Here is an 18,523-nt window from a genome sequence, read left to right on the forward strand (position 1 = left end):
GCTAATGGCACCAATCTAATTAGCTTGTTCCCCACATAAACTAGGTGGCTTTGCTTTGTTTTCTATCCCAAATTGCACCCCAGTGGCCGTTTTGAAATTGTATGACATTTTTACCCAAGGATGTCTTAACAAGGAAATGTGGATGTGTTCGTGAAATCCATAACCTTTATTCCAAATAATAAATGTGCTCTGCTTTATTGATGCTGACTCAGTCGAGCAATCGTCTCATGTTAATATTCTCGAGCTTACTGCCCCTGTCATGTGGCATCTCTTTGTGGGTGCTTGTGATGTGAAGCTTATCTGGGTGATCCACAGGCCAGCTGAAGATGCCTTTGTGTTCTATTTAAGGATACAGTGAGAAAACTATTGTGAGAACTTCGTCTCTTGAGGAATGGCATGGCCTATTTACTTAAGAATTCACAGACTCTGAGTTTTACAGTATGTTGGTGGGTTTCAAACTTAGAAAATGCATTATCCTCATATGCATTTCTTAATTTGTAAATCTAAGTGCTTTTTTTTTTTTTTAGAATGGAATGGGTGTCAAATTCACGTCTCCTGGGTTGAACATATACTCCTTGTAGTTTGCTTTAATCACTTCATACTTCAACAAAGTAAAGAGTGGTGGTACCTGTAGTAACCTCATCATCACGATATAATGACTGACCCTTGCACTCTTACACAGGATAAAGCAGAAAATTACAGTTCAGATAATAAACAACAGGAAAAAGAGAGAGAACCCCTTTAAAATAGCCCTTGTTTAAGGCTAATGTTGCAAGCTTAGAAAAGGAGAGTATCAACCTTGATTCCTAAAATCTTGAATAAAACCTGTCTCTCTTCCAATATTTTTAGTATAGCACATATGAGCTTTTGATATTTCATGGGAACAGAAATTTTTAGATGGCAATAGTGGCAGTTGTAAGTAGGATGCCAAGGATTGGATAAACATGGGATTTGTGCTGGAGTCTGAATAGACAGAGGGCTTAGTGAGTGACTGGATGTCAGAGCATCAGGGATAATCCCCCAGGATTCTGGTCTAAGTAAGAGCAGGGATGGAATTGCTATTAACTGAGATGAGGAAGACTAGACGGGGAACAGATGGGGCAGTAGCAGATGATGAAGGACAGTTTCTGATACAAGTTTGAGATCTTATGAGACATATGAGCAGAGATCTCATTCTGGCAGGTGGATTGAGAATAGATACAGGCTGGATATATCAACGGAGGACTTCTTGGCAAATGGATAGTGTGTCAAGCCATAGGAGTGAATGAAGTAGTCTAGGGAATATGTTATGGGCTAAATGTCAAATCCCCAAATTCACGAGTCTCCAAACCCCCAACCATCCCCACAAAAGAACTATTGAAGTCTTAACACTCAGTATTCTATAATGTGACCTCACATGGAGATGGGTTTTTTACCAAGGTGGCCAAATTAAAATGAGGTCATTGGGATTCTAATCCAATATGATGAGTGTCCTTATAAATTAAAGGGGCATTTGACACAGACACACACAAAAGAAGAACATCATGTGAAGATGAAGGCAGAGAGTGGGTGATGCGTATACTGGCCAAGGCACACGGAAGGTTGCCAGCAAACCACCAGATACTAGGAGAGAGGCCTGACACCGATTTTCCTTCATCCCTCGGAAGGACATCTCGATCTCAGATTTCTGACCTCCAGAACCACGAGACATTTGAGAATACGTGAGAATACATTTCTGTTGTTTAAACCACCCAGTTTGTGGTGCTTTGTTATGACAGCCTCAGCAAGCCATACAGAATGCATGTTCAGTGAAAGTATAAGAGATTTCAAAACTGAGCCCTCAAGTGCTCCTATTAATGTAAAGAGGCCAGACAGAAAAGAGAAACCTGGGAATGAGGCTGAAATTGAGAGGTCAGAGAATTAGGGAAAAATCACAATGATGTGGTATCATGAATGCCAGCAATACAGAGAGTCTCAAGAAAGGATCGGACAACTGTCCTGCATGTGACTTACAGGACTGTGTCTTTAGGGTTGTATTTGGTTCTAACATGCTGAATCTCTTATCTGCTTTAGGGGACAGGTTGCTCAAGGGAGAATAAACTCACTTTTTCATAAGTTGCAGGCCCGTCAGTAGGTTCCCAGGGTGCCTGTTGGGCTCAGAGGCAATCTTGTCTTCTTTGGAGCCCTCAAATGGTGTTGTAGATTTTTTTTTTTCAGTAGATAACTCCAATTCTGATACCAACTCCCATGTATGGGTTTTCCAGTACCACTAAGCAATTCTCCATCAGCTGGGAGTCCTGCAGTTCAACTTAATTCTGACACTATCTACCTGGATCATGTCAGATCTCACAGGTTAAGGGCTCAGTCCCACAAGAATGCCCCCCACTTCAGATCCCACCTGCAAGTCCAGCATAAATCAGAGATTCCTATGACCCCCCTTCTTGGGGTCAATTCATTTGGTACAGTGGCTCATAGAACTCAGAGAGACATTGTTCTTACTAGATTACCAGTTTATTATTTAAGGACAGAGCTCAGGAACAGCCAGATGGAAGAGGTGGATAAGGCAAGGTATGGGGAAGGGACGCAGAGCTTCCAGTCTTTCTGAGCACGCCACTCTCCCTGAACCTTCACGTGTCCACCAACCTGGAAGCTCTCAGATCCCTGACTTTGAGTTTTTTATGGAGGCTTCATTACATAGGCACGATTGGCCGCTGGTGATTGAACCTAGTCTCTGGCCCCCCTCCCCTCTCTGGGGTGGAACTGAAAGTTCCAACTCTCTCATCATGTGATTGGTTCCCTTAGCAACTGTCCCCCATCCTCATTTTCCTGGGGCTTTCCAAAAGTCACCTCAGTAACACGAAAGACATCTTTTCTGTTCTCCTCACCTGGGAATTTCAAGGGTTTTAGGAGCTTAGGGCCAGGAATGGGGACCAAGACCAAATATGTTTTCTTCATCATAAATCACAGTATTATAATAACACAGTCACAATGTTCAGATTTAACAAGTGAAAGGTCCCCTCCTTGTCCCTCCTCTGGTCATCCAGTTCCCCTCCTCATGGGTACCTGTGTCATTCTTTTATTTTGTGTGCTTCCAGGGACACTTCAGTTTTATTAAAGTATTTATAAGAACATGGGAATGTGTATTTCCCCCATTTATAATACGAAATATGGCATGTGATAAACAAAATTTTGTGCCTTATTTTTTCCCTAAATAAGTTCTTTCCATACCAATATACAAAGAATTTCCTTATTCTTGTTTATAGCTGAGTTATATTCCATTTTCTGGATATAATTTATCTAATCAGTCCTCAGTTGTTGAGCAGGTAGGTTCCTTCTGCTTTCCCAGTGGAAAATATTCTGTAACAAGTACACATGTATGTTATTCAAATGTGATCAAGTTTATCTATAGGATAAATTCCTGACAGCAGAATTACTAGGTCAAAAGATAGCGAGCTTCTTATTTTGATGGATATTGTCAAATTGCATTCTGTGTGGGTTTCAGCAACGTGAACTCCCACCATCCAAGTAAAAGACAATTTGGGTTTCTTGTGCCCTTTCCAAGGTAGTGTGTCATCAAATTCTTAACCTTTGTCCATCTTAATCTTTGGTAGGTAAATAATGGCATCTCGGGACAGTCTGAATTTGCATTTCTCTAATTATGAGTAAAGTTGAACCTTTTTTTCTTCTGTTTGAAGCATTTGCCCACTTTTTCTATTGGGTGGTTGGTTTTTCTTATCATGCTGTAAGGATCAACTTATGTATTAGGAAAATTAATTCTTTTTCTATGACACAAATTGCAAAATTTTCTCAAGTTGTCATTTTTTGACTGTTATGGATTTTTTTTTCCCTGCACAGATTGTTGATTTTTATAAGGTCAGATTCATCAATATTTTCCTTGGTCTAGCCTTGCCTTCTGTCCATTGGGCAGGCATTAGATTATGGTATAAAGTGATCTTGCCATAATCCCAAGTCATATTATGACATTATGCTTATGGTGGGAATGTTAAATGCTTGTTAATGTACACCATAAATGCTCTTAAAAACCAGAATGACCCCTTAAATCATCTAAGATTTTTCCTTCAATCTTATTTCAGCCTTAAAGATAGTTTTTTTAAAGGGGAAATTTTAACCTAATTCTTAGATTATTTGAATAAACTTGAATTTAATGAGAATTAAGAAAATAAAATCTTAAAACATATTTGTTCAGCATAGATGACATTCGAAATGTTGATTTTTTTCTTTCCCTCTGATGTATATTAAATTACATGGAGCCAGGCTATTTCTTTTTGGTGTTATTATAAAAAGATAAACCAATCCTTCAGAAGTAAAATTAAAAAGAGAAAAAAAACTCCTTGAAGGAGCCATTTAAATTACGATTATGGGAATTTTGATATGGAATTAAAGTATTTTGTGGTTTCTTTCTTCTGATAGTCTGTTTATTGCATTGTATTGCAAAATAAGTAATATTTAGAAAAAACAAGGAGCGAATTGTTTAACAGTTCACTCCATCCTATTCACATGATGGTAAGAACTTGGTTATAACTTTCACTCCTCACGGAAGAAAAACGATTTCAGGAAGCACCTGAGTCAGAAGGGAAAGATTAACCACAGAAGCAGAATCACTCCTGTGACTGAGGATGAGGCCGGGAGAACTGATATTTGGAGGCTCCAGGAGCAAAGATGCATTGATACTTAAAGGAAGGGTTTTGCAATACCTGACAAAGTGGTACTTTTTCATTTGGAGTTAAGAATCCCTTATCGTCCGCACAACTTCGTTTTCCTTTGACAGCGTTTAAAAGGAAGTGGATTTTGCTCGATTTCACCCAGGTGGGTCAAAGTGAAGAGGACCAACGGCCAGAGTTTGTGTTAGCTAAGACTTGTGTGCTCCTGGCTGTCAACTTGTACAGAAAAGTTATTTTCTAAAAAATAGGCTTAAAAAATTAAAATATTAGGCTAAACACAAATGCCAAATAAATAAGGTCATTAGGTCTTTGTGAGCCTAATTCACCAAAAATTGGACCGGCTCAACCTTCTGAATTAGCTCTTCTTGGAAAAAGGCATTTAAAATTCTATCTTAGGCTTGGAAACCCAGCCTGATGAGTAACACACTGCAGCGGATTGTGGGAGGGGGTGAGCTTGCCCACCGACTTACTGTCTGACCCTGGCCAAGTCACTCCACTGACTGTAACTCTGGCCACTTGCAGAATCATCACAAAGGGACCCTACAGCTGTTCCATTTCTGGGAGGATTTTACAGAGTTAGGCCTTAAAATTAGTTTAAGTTAGTCTAAAGTTCTCAGCCCAAATTTCTGGCCACACGGTCATGTATCTCCAGACAGGATGCATTTAACTTTGTTTTGTGTGAGTGTGTATGGATTCTGTTTGTGGATACAATGTATTTTAGTATACTTAAATTCATGATTTTTTCCCCTGATAAATTGATAGTCAGGTTACTGAGACTAAAAACTGTAATTTCTTCCCTGTCAACAAAATCTCAATGTTAAGATCAAAAGAATTCCACCCTGTTAAAAATGATTCCATTTAAACATCATCCGTTAACTCCATGGGATTGATAGAGTTTAACACTTTATTTACTACTCTGGCCACATTTTTTTTCCATAGAAGAGTGAAAAATGAATGAATATTCACACTTCACTTTTAGCTTCAGGCTAAAATGTATTATGCACCATATTTTGGTTTTTAAAAATAATCAACTTGTCACAGTTCAATGGCAAAGTGAAGTCAACTCTGTCAATAGAGACAACTTGAGGAGGAAAAAACAGCCTTCACCCCTTGAGTATCATTTCATTTGAGTGCTCCTGATTTTCTACCTGCTGCCTTTTGGGCAGTGCTCCATGGGGCAGTATAATGAATGAAGTCTGAAATACCTCACACGGAAAACTCATCTCTGCTGACAGCACAGAGCTGACAAGTCCGGATGTTCTCGTACACTGTCCCTATTTGAACACTGTATTTTATGTACGTAAAAATGCATGTCTAGAAGGTTCCTTTTAAACTCCACAAAGCACGGAAAAAACCTGGATTCCCATATTTCTACCGATGTATTGCATGAATATATTAACACCATCACAACACCAACTGCTTCCATTGTTTTGCTATGAATGGAATCATAGTCAGGATATACATCACTTCAAATGCATTTTTCAACATATCCCAGAAGAAAGCAAAAGAGTTTGCTAAAAAATGCTCGTGTGAAAAAATGAAATAAAAGTAGCAGGTATTCTCTGTAATGGAAGATATTGGTAACTGAATGCAGCTGACATCATTTTTCTTTTTATTTGATGGGGAAAGAATATGGGGGAGATTTGGATTCTATTGTTTTAAGACTTATGCTCAAAGAAAGGCCAAAATGATTTCCACAATTTTATGTTGATACTTTAGAGGCCAGATACTTTTCAATTTGCCTCTTCTAAAGCAGATGCAAAGTAAATAAAGATTATTTCTGAAGAAAATCAAGATGTCTTTAATGGCCAGAGTGGTTTGATTTTTCTGCCTTTTTTAAAATTATCATTTTTGTTTTAATAGAGATCAAAACCTTTATCTGAAGAATTGAAACGACTGTGGCATATTTTCAGATATCATCCAGCAAATATGAATAGGAAATCAGTGAATTAATGCATGAAGACAGGGGAATCCTAGGGTCCTACAAATCATGGGGGAGGGGAAAGGATTATTTCTTATGAGTGTGGATGCAATTAACATAGGTTTTTTCTTCAATATTGTAGTTTTTGCCCTGGTCTTGGCATCCAGTGACAATTGCTTCAGGGATGGCAATGACCACAGGAGTAATGTTGTCCAGATTTCATCTTCTGATGGTGATATTCTGAGGTCATGTGAGATTTGTAGAGGCTGTGAGGTCCTTAGAAGAAAAGTTTAACATGAATTTAAATCGCAGTCACCGCCAGGAATACATTCCACCTAAGGAAATCTTTGGCTTGATATTCTTCTCTTAAATTTCAGAAGAAAAAGATAAGAAAACCCATATTATGAGAGTAGGCAAAAGCCAGCAGTAGTTCAAAATGGTTGATCCACGAAACTGAAGGTAAATGGGTAGAGTAAGGCTAACTTCAGTGAATTTCATGAAGGTCAAAGACAGTTTTGTCAACAAAAGTCCCAAGCTGTCTGTGTTCTGCAGCTCACCTTGAACTTTTTGTTGTAGAATCCCATACATGTGGACCTACTTTTCTAGGGGATTGTAATAAAAGCCACCAAAGCAAGTGTGGGCAACTCTACAAATTAGTGAGTTTATAGATAACTCCATAAATGCCAAATAAATACACATGTGAGGGGCTTAGGTAGTTTGTGATTATTTTAAATTCCATTTTACAAACTGATATACTTTCTGAACAGAGAGAGAAAGATATTCAGTTAGTATGATGCTGTCAATGTGAGGATTAATGAACTAAGAGTATTTTGTCATGGTTTCAAATGGCCACCAGTTATACATCATTTAACAAAATCCATATAGGTGGTCAACACTAGACTTTGCTCATCTCTCCACATCATGTCTCCCTTTTCTTCTAAGATGGCTTATTAGCAAGAGAAACTCATTGTGCTCACTGAGCACAAAGGAAGTGAAAGCCGTATCTCATTATGAGCCTTGAGTCTTCACTCCCTCCCGTGCCCTCAGCTCTGTTCATGAGCCACCTTAGACGGACCTTCATCATGGCACTGACAACACTGACTGAGATTGTGTGTTTACAGTCCTTCTCCTAGAGGACAAGGCCTTCTCGTCTTGCTATTGTTAACGTTTTGGAGTTAAGTCATTTTTAGTGAATTAAACTGAGTTCTGTCCATATGCTCAAGAAATACCAAAAGCAGTTTTTCTTGAAGATGATGCAACTTTCATCATGGCTTAGGAGAGCAGGTGTAGACATCACTAAACTATTAGGGTAACTATGGTCTGCATCAATAAATATGTAGCAATGAAGTGCAGTAGTATAACTTGCCTTGTAAGACCACATTTGGCATAAGGTGTCTGTTTTTAAGTAGTGCTGTTTGGAAGGTCATTAGTGTACAATGTCATTGGAGAAACACTTGAGGAAACTAGAAAAGTTCAACCTAGAGAAGGCTTTTAGGGGTGTTGCCTTTGTTTTGATTTTATCAGTTTCTTATGAAACAAGACTGTATTTGTTTTTTGTGACTTCAGAGGAAAGAATTAATGAATAGCAATAGTTAGAAGCACATTTAGCTGTATATAAAAAATATTTCTCAGTGTTTTAGCATTTTAAATCAAAATAAATACATAATTCTATCTACCATTGTGATTTTATAAATGTAAGAATGTTTTCACAATAAAATAGAATAGACATAGATTCATGATAGAGAATATTCTCTTAATATTAATGAATATAACTTTAAAAAAAACTCAAGACAGCGTTCTTATTTCTCTCAGTTTGTCACGAACCAATAAAAAAAATCATGAACTGTCCCTGAACTAAGGACGACTTTTGGGAGCCGTTGGCCTCAATAACAGTCCTCTTTTCCGGAGTCTTTAATTCTATGAATTCAATAAAAGGCAAAGGACAAATTTTGGTAGTAATTTTAAGTCAAAGATTTAAATCAAAGATTTTTTATATCTCAAAGATTTTTGAATTATTTAGAGTGTGAACACATTTTTATTCCCTTATTAGTGGCTAAACAAAACATGACTCCCTTTAGAGCCGGAAGAGAAAGTTAGGGTTAAAACATTTTTTCACTTAAATGCTCAAAGCCTTCTGAAATGCATCTGAATATTTCTTCTCTTTGCATTAGGCTCTAACTAGATGATGGTGTAAATGGGTGAGTGAAATGAACTTTTCTGCTTCCTCATTTTCTCTTCATTCTTTTGATGAGCCGACTGGTTTTAAATATCTAGGGCTGTAATGATAGGTCATCATTTATACATGAGAGTTAGCAAACTCTAGATAAATGGTCCTAAGAATTGAAGAATGTAGTCAGTATTTTTCAAACATCCTATAGTATTTTTTTTTTTTAGCTTAAAGAAGAGTGAAGCTGCATAGAGATTTAATATCTTCTTCCACTGGAAGGTAGCCACCTTTCTATCCAATTGTAACTAAAAGAAAATGGATTTAATTTATTATTTCAATTTACAGAAGTGCATCCACAGCCCAAACCTCAGTATAATACAGAGTATATATTTTCATTTCAGTAAAGAAAGACTAAACTGAATCAATATTTGAAGGACCTGGTCAACAGACTCTGGATGATCCGAACTACCTACCCCGGCACATCTGTGTGTGTGTGTGTGTGTGTGTGTGTGTGTGTGTGAGAGAGAGAGAGAGAGAGAGAGAGAGAGAGAGAGAGAGAGAGAGAGGGAATGCCTGAGTATGTGTGCCTTGCTCATTGCCCTGCTTATTTTAAAATGACACCCCTTGGGGTCTTATTATCTCAGGGCACAGAAATGCCTATGAGATCTGATGCATCACCAACCCCCAGTCCTCCCCCCATTATCACACGTGTAGCTGGCCTGCTGGTTGAAGCAGAATCATTAACTTCAGGGCCTTACTCTCTAATTTCTGGGCTGAACAATTCTTACATTTCAAACACTTCGTTTCATTCTGGCTTGCAGGCTGAAGTGGTTTGTTGGAACATTGTAAATAAAGTTTTCTGTTTCCTTAAAACCTTCTTTTAGGAGAACTTACACAACTTTAAAAATTTTTCCATGAAGTTATAAGAATTTGAATAGCAGCTATATCACTCAATGCCCTAGTTTAAATATCTCCAAAACCTCGGTGTCTGTTATCCACCGGGTTAATCTTGTCTCTATTTTCAAAGTAATAGATACTTTTTTATGGTCATCACAAAAATAACACAATGATTTCAGCAGAAAAAGATAATCAGTGTTACAGAGGATCATAGCAAAGCAACCACTGATATGAATCTCCTTGCAAGGTTAATCCAAAAATATAGCACTAAATGGGTGTTCTATAAACAGAGACATTCTGAGACCTCACTCAGGTTATTAACTTCAAGATCAGTTCTCTGCCATGGAGTCGTGTGTGTGTGTGTGTGTGTGTGTGTGTGTGTGTGTGTGCGCGCGTGTGCTTATTTTGGTTTTGTCCCCCCTCCTCCAAGTTCTTCTGAAAACTTTCATATTCTCAGTGTTTTTTTTTTTTCTTTTTAAGACTCAGAATCAGAGTTGTACCATGGTACTCAGGAGGACAGTGCAGAATATCTCATTGGAGTTCAGGGACATGATCAAAGTCATCGACATAAAAGTTAGTGAAAAGCGTGCGGTAGTCCGAAGGAAGTTTCTGTGGCTTTTTCACGGCTTGGCACTGGAGTTCTGTGATAGTCATCCAGAATAGGATTAGCAAAAATGAAACTGTCTCCAAATGAAGGGTGTATATACTTACTTTCATCTTTATCTTGAAACTCATTACTTTCTGATATTTGCCGAGATGTGGCCAAGCTGTTTGAAATGCCAACCAAAATAATGTGCTAACTCCTTACTAACTAAAAAGGCCCCCAGACACAATCACATCCAGAATGAAATTTTACTGCAAAGCCATTTCTAGGGACTTAACTTAGAATAAGAAAGGAATGTTCTAATAACAAGTTATTAAAATTATCATTTAAAATTGATATTTCCCTTTTGAGAGTACTCTGGTATTCAGGACATTTTAGCTGATCTCTGTCATTTTTCTCTTCAGTTTAGGGATTTTTTAAAAATTTTTAATTTATTTTATTTATTTATTTTTGTTTGCTTATTTTTTTTAATTGAGTTATGGTCAGTTTACAATGTTGTGTCAATTTCCAGTGTAGAGCACAATTTTTCAGTTATACATGAACACACATGTATTCATTGTCACGTTCTTTTTCACCGTGAGCTACCACAAGATCTTGAATATATTTCCCTGTGCTATACAGTGTAGTCTTGTTTATCGATTCTGCATATGCCTGTCAGTATCTACAAATTTTGAACTCCCAGTCTGTCCCTTCCAGTTTAGGGAATTTTTTAAAATTCGAGACACAACTTCTTATAGCAGATACTAATTTGAGTTTTCAAGTAAGAAATGTTGGTATTTCAGGATAAGTTTTTTAAATCCTTAAGCACTTTCCTGCTCATCTGATTCTAGACTCTTAGTAGACTCGAGTACAATGAGTGAGCCTGAGAGTGTAAGCACAAATGGAATATTAGATCTGCAGGGACAGGGAGGAGTGGAGAGCATGGTGAGGAAGTTGTGAGGGAATCGTTTATCAGCAGAGAGGGTGAGGAATGAGGCACTCTCCGGGGCAGGTACTAGATAATTACCACTGAGGGGCCTGCAGAAGCACTCCTGCGTGATTCTGGAAGTGTTTTGTTCCTGTAAGCAAAATATGACTCTGTATGACAGAGTAACTTCTGTGGCCTTTACCTGCACATAAATATTGAAATTCCAAAGGCATCTCCTCTTATTTCTATTATTTCTAGATTATAATCGGATGTGCTAGGAAGTAAAAATGCAACTGTTTTATCTAACTAATTTGACTTATTTAACAAGTATCTGACTTTTTTTCTCTCTCAATGACTATCTTTTCATATATGGGAATATTTGTGTGGGATCGATCGATCGATCGATCTATCTATCTATCTATCTATAAAATGATTACCAAGGGTTGTTAATTTCATTGGCATGGTGAATTCATTTGAAAAGCCCAACAAAATGTTTCGACTCTGCCCTAGATAAAAGCTCACACACACATATACAATTTTAGAAACAATTTTATGGGCTTTACAAAATGCTTGAAGTTTATCCATGAATGCTTAAGGACCCCTGGATTAGAATAAGATAAAATTGTAGTTTAGGTGACAGCTTACTATGACTGAAAGAGGTTTTGTTGGTGCCTTGGATGTAAAAAATAGCTGATAAGGGCCTCAATCCTGGTTGTCATCTTTCAAAATGACATAGTTTATGGGCCTGTAATGAATGTTCGGGATTTTTGGAGTTACACCAACTTCCATTTTAAAGTGAAACTTTTTCATTGCTATCCTTTGCTGCCTTTATTTGAGAAGTGAGAATAATTACCAGTGTGCCTTCCAAATGGAATCCAAGTTAATTTCTATTAGTGACAGGATGTTCAATATCATATGTAAACAAAAAAAAGACTACCTAATTAAATGATTTCTGAAGGAGATTTCAATTTTCTAAATGTTGGTGTTCATACTAAATAATATGTCTCAATTGAGCCAGCTTACATCACTGCCAAGTTTCTGTCATTTGGCAGGTTTTTCCAACATTTAAATTCAAATATTCAATGAAAAGAGCTCTGCAGGAAAGGACATTTTTCTGAATGAATAGTCGTACCTGCCATCTGTGTGTGAAACAAACTACTGCCCCACCCCAGTTTTCACTGGACCACCAGTCAGTCAGTCAGTCACTAAACATTGGTTGAAGGCTTACTATGTGCTAAGCATTCAAGTACAGTGTACAATCTTTGTCTTAAAGGGCTGTGGTCTACTGGAGAAGCAACCAGGAATCAGTGTGCTAGATGTTATGGTGGGGCAATATGGAACCCAGTCTAGTCCCTAATCCAGGCTTGGATGTTAGGGAAGATTTATGGATCCAGTTAATGTCTAAATGTAAACATAAAGATGAGCAGAACACCGCATGAGCAAGGCAGAGGTGTTCAGGAGAATGAGGATGAGAATGGAAACGTTGCTCTGGGATCTAAGAGGAAGAGATAACAGACACAGAGTGCAGAGAGCTAAGGATTTTGATCCCAGGAACAATGTGAAACGCGTGCAGAATTTTAAGCAGAAGAATGACATGCACTGTTTTGAGGTTTAGAAACATCACTCTAGCTGCAGTAGAAAATACAAAGTTGGGTGCCCCTGAAAAATTGTAGCTGAAAGATATTGGTGGCCTGAGTAAAGGTAGCTAATGCACAGGAGTGGAGTATTAAATAATTCATCAGGATTAATAGCTGAAAGATCTTGGAGAGAGAGCAAAGAGTGAAAAATGAATCCTTTTCTGTTTTATGTAACTCGATAAATGATAGAATAGTTTACAATGACTGGCATGCTAAAGGAAGAAAGGGTTGGAAAGAAATGAAGATGAGTTCAGGTTGACATATGGTGAGTTGTAGTTGAATATGGAAAATCCATGTAGCGATACCCAGTTAGTCATTAAATATGTGGATTTGATGTTGTAGGTAAGACCTAGGTGAGGCTGAGCCAAGATGGTGGAGTAGAGAGACTCACAGCTCGCCCTCTCCCACAGATACACCAAGAATTAAATCTACAAACCCACTGAATTGCACAGAGCACCTACTGAATTCTGGCAGAGTGTCTCTTGCTTCAAAATACAGGAGGATTCTCACAAAATCCGATAAACAAGTTTATACTGTATAGCACAGGGAACTATATTCAATATCTTTTAGTAACTTATGGTGAAAAAGGATATGAAAATTAATATATGTACGTTCCTATATGACTGAAGCATTGTGCTGTACACCAGAAATTGACACAACATTGTAAACTGACTATACGTCAATAAAAATATATTTTAAAAAATAATAAAGAAAGGAAAAAGAAAAAAAAGATCTAGGCTATAAATATAGGTATAGATCATTCATGTATATACAGATCATTGAAAGATAAAAAAGAATAAGATTAAATAGGAAGGATGGAAAGAGATGGGGACAAAGTGGGAGAGAGAGAGAGCAACTTAGAGAGAGAGCAGGAAGGGAATGGAAGGGAAGGGGTAAGATGGATGAGATTCAGATTCAAGGACAGAATTCTGTAGAAACCAATCTTATAGCGGATGGTGGAGAAAATAAATTTAAAAGAGAAGGCTTAAGAAGCAGCAGCCAGGAAATAAATCAGAAACCTACCTCAATCACTTGTTTGAAAATAAATAAGCATTAAGGTTTTCTCTATAGCTTAGTTTTACCTTATATATGACGACCCCTCACCGCCCCACCCTGCAGAAAAAGGTTTTATTTCTAAACCCCCAGGAAGGAACTAAAAATAATGGAGCTGGAAACCCAAATCAAACACTGAAATACACAAAACACAAGCCTGCTGGATATTCACGAGGACCTAGCTGGTCAGGGCTGGGAAGTGGGGGAGATGCCGTCTAGACAGACCTCACCCTGCAGCCTGAGTCTGTATATCAATGTGTCTATTCTGGGGAGAGGAAGTTGGAAATCAGAAATCCTCACCCCACCAACCCGAGCGTTGCCCTGGATGGCTGTGAGAAAGAAGGCAGCCCTCCCTGGCAGCTGCCGTTAGCTCCCACAGATCGTCGTAGGCAGCTGGCCACGGTTGCCTCTAGAAATTGCTCTCCCATCAGACTTTCTGTCCCGAGGCTGGTGTCGCTGTGATGATCTTCTCTACCAGCTTGTTGTAACTCGGTCTCCCAGCTGCACTCACAGCCTCAGGACCTCGTGCGTCAACAAGTGAGCCATGTACAGAGGTACACGGAAAGGTCAAAGACACCGTGCTCAGATGGATACTCAATATCAGACATGCCCGTGAGTTGCACATGGACGCCTAGACCAGTGTCCAGTTTAGGCAGAACGTGGCATTGTCCACATTCTACTGAAAATGAAGCTGAAGTCCCTCTGACTTCTGAGGCTGCATGGACAGGAGGCAGTCTCCAAGATGGGCCATCAGCCATCTACTGTGATCACGTCCTTCTAAGGGAGCAGCGTGCACACACACACGCACACATATATACACATAAATGTGACATGTATATATGGTATCTTTATATAAAATTGTTACTTGGGTCTTATATTGGCCTTTACTGTGTGTTCAAAGGGGTCCTTTAAAGGAATGTTTTCAATATTTCTTTTAGCAAACATGTCTAGAAAAATGCTTAAATGATGTAATTTCCTAGAACTCATTTTGATTTCTAGTCTCATCATCTTTTACGTTACCTTAAAGTATGGTGAAATGAAAATATTTAACATTTGAGGGAGAAAGAGAAAATAGAAAGCATCTCTATGTAAGAGAACCTGAAACACTTGTGTGTGTGCAGATCACATGTATGTACACCCCCCCACAGAAGTATATACATACAAGGATGTGTATCTACACACATATCTAAACTTATGCATGTATATGTATGTATGTATATATGTGTGTAAACACATTAACATTATAAGCATAGATTTTAAGCTATATAAAATTCATGTGTGTTTTTCCCTATAACATTGGAAATGTATACATTTTAAAATGATAAAATATAAAGACAAATCGACTTACAGTAATTATTATCTTGGACAATAATTTTCCTTTATTCTGATAACTAACCTTAAAAGACTTCAAATTCATCTTGAGAAACCACATGGTTTATGTATGTGACTAACATATTCTGTTTCTCCCGAAAGAGAAGTAAAAAAAAAATCTCTACATGATCTGATGCTAACTTTGTAATGGCCTTAATTGGGGGAGATGTGAAAACTGGCAGTTCTGAACTGCACTGTCTTGAAGTTGGGTTACTCTCCTAAGAACCTTAGGGTTACATTTCAGTACTGAATGTTAAAAGCAATTTCAACAGGAATGGTGGAAATGACTGTGCCTATAAAGATATTGTCCAAACTGTAATCAGTTTCAACAAAATTTTTCGCAAATATATATTTCAGACCATTTTCAACACAACTTCATAGAGACCACGTGCTTCCTGTGCGACTGTGAGTGACTGTGAATGTGTCTATGCCTGTGTGTTTTAATCCATTCGAAGGTTTGGTCCAGCCTTCCTGGTTTCTACCTCTTAGTCTAATTAACACCTTTAATCTTTTTTAATGGTTAGGCACTCTCTCTTTGGTTTTGAGGCATGCTAAAGATAAAAGCATGGGAGGCTGGAGGTTAATCCTTCCTGTACTTTATATCTTAATTTCTGCCTCAGGGATTCCCTTTCCATCATGGCTGTTTATTCAGGAACCTGATGATATGCTTTGAATAAGAGGTAGTTGGTTTAGAACTACCATCCACTGTTACTAGATATTAAACGCTAGGGGCTATAGTTAATAACTGCTAAATGAACACAACTCCAATTTCTTATGTATCTTTTTATTATTATGCCTAAGAAATTAACCAGATTAATGATTTTAGAATTAATATTGAACCCAGGTAGCACCATTGCTATGATCTGTGTAGCAAAATGGAAACAAAAATGGTAAACAATCCCAGATTTAGTTAACCAAGGATGTTACAGATGAATGCTAGCTTACTGATGATGATTTGCCAAGATCTTTGCTTCTGTAGAGTTTCCATTTTAGCAGAGCGAGGAGTAGCAGACAGACAATAAACAACTCAACAAAAAAGTCCACTTTTTGTAAAGTTTAGCAATATTTACAGATTCCTGAAACCGTTTTAATTTTTCAATTATCTTTATAGAACAGTGCATGTGCACACACACACACACACACACACACACACAAATCCCTCTTCTTTTAGTGGCTAGAAAGCATAGGTTGATTTTTCTAGCATACAGAATTATTTTCTTCTATGTATCCTATACTATTGATAGCCAATGGCAATTAGTGAAAGATATGATCAGTAAGTGCCACGTGCCTAAATGAACATAGCCCAGGAGAAAGTAAAGTCCTTGATGTCAAGTAGCTCAAGACACAATGAATAATTCAAGGAGATGTATGCAAGGGTCAAACTACTGGTAGAAAAACAGAACTACCATTGGGTTTCAAACAGACTGAAATGACCAGGAGAAGTCAGAGAGGGGAACTGGTCTTGAAGAAGTACCCTGAGGAAGGGTGGGAGCAGAGAGCTGGTATGTATGGAGAGGACCTTCTGGGAGAAGGGGTGGCATAAGGAGAAAGGGAAGGACTTGCCTGGGTAAAGAGAGTGTTGATCACTCTACGGGAGACTAAAAGGCTTGGGAAAATTATGAAAAAAAAGTAAGTACTAGGCAAAGACTTTTAGACATCAGTTTGTAGGTCATGTAAGGCACTAAAATTGTGGGGAGGGAGACATGATTAGCAATAAGACTTCTAAAAGATTAACATTGCAGTAATCTCTCTGGTGGCTTTGCCCACATAGGAACTAAAGGTGGGGGAACCATTATGATGCTATGGAAACTGCCCAGTTTGTAAAATGAGAAAAGCTTGAGTTAGGATGAGACATACAATATGGATTGACATGACTTGGGATGGGTGGTATGGAAGATAGAAGTATCAGAAGTGACTGAGATTTTGACCCAAAATGATGGGAAGAATGGAAGTTTCCACGGAATTGAAAATAGATGATGAATTTAAAGATGAAACAACTAACTACAAAGCAAGGCGTCTCCGCCGCTCCCCCTAATGCTGTTTAAAAATGGGAACCCACCATTGTCCCTCTTCACTAGCTCCTTAACTATGTCAACTCGAAACTTGACAATGAGGCTGACAGTCCCATTTGCCCTAAGAGGCCAAATAGCATTCACTGTCATTGCAAATAACAGCATTTCCTCAGTGAAGGTTGAACTAAATTACTTTAACAAGGCTAAATTAAAAATCAAACATGTTGATGCATTTAATGTGAGGCACAGAGGACACAAAAGATCATCAAAAATGAGTGGCAATATTGATTGTCATAAACAACCCTTCACGGAGTAAAACGGGTTCAGTGCCGACCCCTCGAAATGCGGTTACCCTGTTCCTTGTATATTTACTCACAGGTTTTGTAATTTAGGAGAATTATTTCTCTTTCACCGTTATTTTATCTTTAACCTTAACCTTTCCTTCCTCACCACAGTCTGTTTTTCTCCTAAATGAAGAGAATGGTAATAATAATAATTCCATCTTAAAGTTTAGAATTTTATGAAAGTTTCATTCTTTTATATTAAAAGTGTGACGTAAGTAAAACATCTAATTATACTTACTTCACAGGAAAAATTCTTATGGATTTTAAGTATGTTCTGACAGATAACTTGGATATTGTGAGGCAGCAAAATTTTTATTGCCTTTGCTCAACTTTTACTGTATCTCATCGACTTCCTGAAAGAAATACGAGCCACATCTGTGGCCTTACTCTTTCCGAAAAGTTTTAATTCTGTTAAATAGCACAGGATGGCCTTTTAATTTGGTTGTGCTTTAAAACGTTGGCAGACACCATGGGATTATTGGACATTTGTAGATTTCATCTTTATAGTAGACCTTCTTAGACTGAATTCTTGTAATTCATATCTAAGAAAATGTGAGATGAGGTTAAAAAAATTCTGGCAGAAATACTGGACATTAATATGATAACTTCCTTTTTTGAAAATTTGTTGATTTTCATTCATCAATTTAGAGGAAAAGGTATTTTGTCATATTTATCCCTCATCTTCAGGGACAGATTCACCAACTCCTAGAATCCATGTGACTACCATAAGACCCTGAGTAGAAGAATTTTATAAAATCTCCAAACACAGTGTCAAATAAACCACGGAATGTATTGCTCCTTGAGCTTAAATGTTAACAAGTATTACTTGGTTTTTATGATTTATGATTGATGCAGCCATATTAGGGTACTATAAGAAACTAGAAATATATTTAGAATAAATGCTTAAGACCTTTATCTGTTTAATTAATATTAAGTGTGGTAAATATGA

General features: G+C 37.7%; 1 long non-coding RNA gene and 1 pseudogene across 2 annotated transcripts in view; one reads left to right on the forward strand and one right to left on the reverse strand.

Moving 5' to 3' along the window:
• LOC140690260 (uncharacterized) overlaps positions 1–18,523 on the forward strand; it is a 263,766-nt gene that overhangs the window by 197,529 nt on the left and 47,714 nt on the right. The window lies entirely within an intron of this gene.
• Positions 6,066–14,598, reverse strand: LOC140690154 (ubiquitin carboxyl-terminal hydrolase MINDY-1 pseudogene; annotated as a pseudogene).

Source organism: Vicugna pacos, chromosome 29 (genome assembly GCF_048564905.1).
Source record: "Vicugna pacos chromosome 29, VicPac4, whole genome shotgun sequence".
Classification (NCBI taxonomy): Eukaryota; Metazoa; Chordata; class Mammalia; order Artiodactyla; family Camelidae; genus Vicugna; species Vicugna pacos.